We start from the raw sequence: 5,534 nt of genomic DNA on the forward strand, positions 1-5,534 counted from the left end.
AAAATATAATTTTGAGTTTTGATAAGTGCTATGAAGAAAATAGGGATAGTTCTATTAAAAGGAAGGGCAAAGGTATATTTTTAAGTGCACTGGTAAAGATGCTTAAGTGGTGATACGATGGAAATAAGGATGGAGTCACGCACAAATTAAAGTGTGCTCCAAATACAGGGAATAGCTCATACAAAATTCCTGAAGTGGAAGGGACCTTGACACTCTCACGAGTTTGAAAAGTCATTGATGGAATGTGATGGGCAAAGGAAAGAGAGGCCAAAGATGAGTGAGAGACCCAAATCCTGCCACCTTGATAAAAACTTTATAGAGCATGGTGGCTAAGAGGTACTAGTTGTATTCTAAGTACAGGAAGAGACTCTTAAGATATCACTTGGGTTGATATATGAAGAATAGGTTGAAAGAGGCCAGGAGTTGGAACAAGGAGAGAGGTAAGTTCATTATTATTTGTCTTCATCTAAGAACAAGACACAGGTGGCTTGGATTCAGAAATAGTAGAGAAGGAGACAAAAGGACAAACTTGTGACTGGTTTTGAGGGAGAAAGAATAGGGATTGATGATATATGGGATGAGCTGTCAGAAATGGTGAATGAAGATGATTTTACAGAAGTTCAGAAAATGAGAGAAACAAATTTGTATGTATGTTTGGAGGGGGTTACGTTTTGGATGTCAAGAAAGAATCTAAGTCTAAAGGTCAGATGAGACTACTCTCCTGAAAGGTACAAATAATCTTTGAATCCACAATAATAGCAGAGGACATTCAGGGAGAGAATTTAGAGAAAGAAAGGAAAATGGCTAGATCTGAGCCTGAGGAATACCAGTGTTTTAGCAATAGAGGAAATGAGCCTGTAAAGAAAACAGAGAAAGTACAGAACTAGGGGTAGGAAGTGAAGAAGGAAATGGCAACCCACTCCAGTGTTCTTGCCTGGAGAATCCCAGGGATGGAGGAGCCTGGTGGGCTGCCGTCTATGGGGTCACACAGAGTCGGACACGACTGAAGTGACTTAGCAGCAGCAGCAGCAGCAGGGGTAGGAAGAAAAGAATGTCATTATTATGAGTAAGAAATAATCAAAGGATCAATTGCCCCTAAAGACAAAAGAAGATGGGATCCTATAGCACAAGTTAATACAGTTTTTCATGTATGAAAGATTTTTTCATTTCTCATAGGAGATGAAAAGGTATTTCTGAAAGTTCTGAAAGTGTTATTTACTCAGACATGTCTGACTCTATGTGACCCCATGGACGGTAGTCTGCCAGGCTTCTCTGTCCATGGACTTCTCCTGGCAAGAATGGTGGAGTGGGTATAGCCATTCCCTTCTCCAGGAAATCTTCCTGACCCAGGGGTTGAACCCCAGTCTCCTGCACTGCAGGCAGACTCTTTACCATCTGAGCTACAAGGGGAGCCCCCAAAAGTTATAATGAAAGTAAGATTTTGAATTTGTGGAATTGTATGTTCATTTATATTTTATCAATGTTAGTATGACGCAAGATCTTTTGATTTTGAAAATGGGAGCCAACATTTAAAAAAAATGGAGTTAAAAAAATGACAGGGCACTGTATGGGAGAAGAGGGAACACTAATCTTGAGAATAGGAAAACAGACCTACTAGAAAAGGGTAACAGAATTGATGGGCAGAATTGATGGGCAGAATAGCTTTATCATAGTTTGTGTAGTGTTTTCCAGTTTAAAAAATACTTATTCGTGCCCAGTGTTTATTCATTTATTCAGTAAACATCATTTTCAGTTGGTGCTCATCGCAGCATGTGTTACCTGTTGGTCACTCAGTTGTGTCCGACTCTTTGAGACCCCATGGACTGCCAGGTTCCTCTGTCCATGGAATTCTCCAGGCAAGAATACTGGAGTGGGTATCCATTCCTCTATCCAGGGGATCTTCCTGATCCAGGGATCAAACCTGATCTCCTGCTCTGCAGACAGACTCTTTACTGTCCAAATCATCAGAGAAGTCCCATTGTAGCCTATGGGGCACCTAAGCCAAGTCCTATTCTCTGCAGATGAAAAAAAACTTGTTTGGAAGATATCACTTACTTCAACGGAAGTGGCTTTGTTTCTATGTGCAGAATTGGGATTTCAATCTAGATTTTCAAATAAATATTTGAAGCCTTATTTCCCCCATTAAGGCACATTCTGTAGATAATTTTATGCTTAAATAGAAATGATATATAGTCCATAGGGTCACAAAGAGTCAGACATGACTGAGTGACTAACTTTCAGTAATGATGAAAAGTCTAAATACTTTAACTTCCTATTATTTTACACTCAAGATTGTTAAGATTAAAGATAAAAATATTTTTAAAAAATCATTTTCAAATACTACCTCTATCATTTTTTACATAATCCATGCAGATTCAATGCCGGGCCATGCCTCGACACAGCTGTGACCAAAGAGTTCCATGGGATCATACTTTTAGACTGACATGAATGGTCAAGGCAACTGAACATCCAATTTAGCTGATTTTATTCCACCAACTTGACTGGTCATTGGACTGAATTGACCAGAAGGCACTACCGTGCAAATGCAGTAAGTTATATTTTTCTAGAGACTGCAAGCTATGCACTGAATGCTGTCTTAACTATTTCAGAGTAGTGTTCTGCCACTGAAGTGACAATATATTCTGAATCAACTTTATATGAGGAACATGGTTATTTCAGAGAAAGAAACAGAATATCTAAGTTTTCTCATCTGTATCAGTCTCACCTCTTGAGTGGCAAATGGCAGAAATTGATCCTGATTAAATTAAGCTGAAAATGCATTCATTAAATCGTGTTAAATAGGTCATGTTAGGTAAGATCTGAGAATTGCAGGAGACGAAAGCACAGGGTACCTATTCACGAATCTGAGCTCTAGCCTGGATGGCCAGGACAGATTGCACTGGGTTAGATTTTTGACAGTTTATTTTCAGTGTTTCTGAGTGTGTGTGGACAAGGTTGAGTATCTCTATTACTACTATTAGTACTACTAATAAAAACAATATTGGTATATGACACACAACAAGATACTACTCTCCAATGCTGTGTATTTCATGTGTTCATACAAACCTAGAAATTAGTACTACGCATATCTCCATATGTGTAGTATCTACATAAGGAGTTTCCCTGGTAGCTCAGCTGGTAAAGAATGCAAGAGAACCCAGTTCGATTCCTGGTTCAGGAAGATCCCCTGGAGAAGGGATAGGCTACCCATTCCAGTATTTTGGGGCTTGCCTGGTGGCTCAGATGATAAGTATCTGCCTGCAGTGTGGGCAACTTGAGTTCGATCCCTGGGTTGGGAAAATCCCCTGAAGGAGGACACTGCAACCCACTCCAGTATTCTTGCCTGGATAATCCCCAAAGACAGAGAAGTCTGGCAGGCTATAGTCCATGGGGCAGCAAAGAATCGGACATGAATGAGCAACTGAACACATATCTACATTTAATATAAGAAGAAACTATAATTTGGAGAGATTGACCTTCCACAAAATCACATGGCTGGCAGATGGCAGAATCATACTTAGTCTAGATCAAGTCAAAGCTGTCTTGTTAACTTCTAAATAATGTGTCAGACCAACTTAAAATAATGGTATCTCTGGTTAGTTAATACCATTTAAGGAAATACAGCCTGTAGGAAAATTAGGTTTTATTTTTATTTTTCTCTTGGGCATTTCACTTTTCCTTTAGGTCTCCTATAGACCTGTGTAAATATATGTGTATGATTAAAAATCGAATACATATGGTTTTCAATTTCCACTTAAATCATACCATGTACAAAGTACCAAGGAAAATAAGGAATTGACTATAAGAAAAAGGGGGCAAGTTTTCTAAGACATGTTTTCAAAGGATTAGAGAAACTCAGTCAAGACCATGTAATATGCTAGTTATGTGCTGAAAGAAAAGAGTGCTTCTCTGCTTTATGAAAATTAAAAGCACAATTTTAGAAGTAAAAGACCTTTGAAAGACGTCTTCATTTCTAGAAAGTTACCAACTTCAACACACAGTATTTGATATAGGAAACACAGATTCTCTAATGAGTATGAATTTTGGAAAGAAAAATAATGAAGAGAAAAATTAACTAGTAAACTTACAATCAGATTAACAATCAACATCAGGTACACAAGATTTTGGCCAAAAGAATGCTGAAATTTGTAAATGATGTTGGAAGTTCTTATATATGATAGGACTTCTTCAATGTACTAATTGTAAATATTTTTCCACTATTTATATTTAATTTCTGGTACAGGTAGAAAGTAAGAATTCAAAATGTTTTTCACTGTAAATATTCCTATTTCTAGCAAAAAAACATAGGGTTTAGATTTCTGGTAGGCAGAATATAAATATATTAACTTCCTCTAAGATAAGATATAGGTCTTCCCTGGTGGCTCGATGGTATAGAACCTACCTGCAATGCAGGAGACCAGGTTCGATCTTTGGTTAGCGAAGATCTCCTGGAGAAGAGAATGGCTACCTGCTCCAGTATTCTTGCCTGGAGAATTCCATGGACAGAAGAGTCTGGCGGGCTATATAGCCCATGGGGTCACAAGAGTCGGACACAACTGAGGGACTAACACATGATAAGATATATGAAAGATCTTTCTGTGTTTTGGTTTTTTGTTTTGCTTTTTGTTGTCTTTCTGTGAGAGAATATGTGACCAATATAAAGAATACATGCGGTTATATTCATTAAATCTGGTTAAAAATATTGTTTTAGTTCACCACCAACTGATGGCTCAAATTATGATGGAAGAGGCTTAACTCCCCACCCCACCCTCAATTTATTTTTGCGAAATACATGCAAACCTTCTATCTGCATAAAATGCACACTGGAATAATTTAAATAAGGAAAAAAGGAGAACGCTGAAAATAATGGTTTGAAAAGTTTTCCAGGAAGTGGTCAGAGACTGTTAAGAACACTTTGAACCAGCGCTAAGGTAAATGAGAGCATTGCACCTCACACAAAGACTGCTCATCAGGCTCTCTTTGTTCTGCAGCTCATATTTTAAGTAGAAGTTCATTTCCAATACCTGCACATATTCTCCTATTCATATGTAAATTGAATTAAAGCTGTTATTCTTTCTTCCTCACAATCTGCCTTTAAAGTAATAATATAATTTATGAAAGAGTGCCATGAGAGATGGGGCTTATGGACACTAGCGTGTTCTGGCTTTTAACCAAACCCATGCTGGCCTTCTTGAAGGAGAAACTGTCTCGCCTGCCCTCAGGGATCTATTTGAACATTAAGGGGTTATCACTGGAGTTGTTATTGGCTTTAGATATTTCCACTGATAAGACATTTGGATTCCAATGGCAGTTTTATGGCTCTCCTTACAGCTGTGATCAGAGTGGAGGTGCATAAATGGTCCCACCGCCTGTCCAGAGAGAGAGGGAACCACACACCCCGGGTTCTACTGGCTTTGCCATCACCTGCTGGGTGCAGCAGCTGGGTGCCTTGAATAACATAAGATTACAGGGGTCTTCCCTTCTTCTGTGTGCAGATTAATTTCCTGTGGCAAATGTTGCGTGAAAATTTCAAG

This window comes from Bubalus bubalis, chromosome 20 (assembly GCF_019923935.1).
Source record: "Bubalus bubalis isolate 160015118507 breed Murrah chromosome 20, NDDB_SH_1, whole genome shotgun sequence".
In the NCBI taxonomy this organism is placed as follows: Eukaryota; Metazoa; Chordata; class Mammalia; order Artiodactyla; family Bovidae; genus Bubalus; species Bubalus bubalis.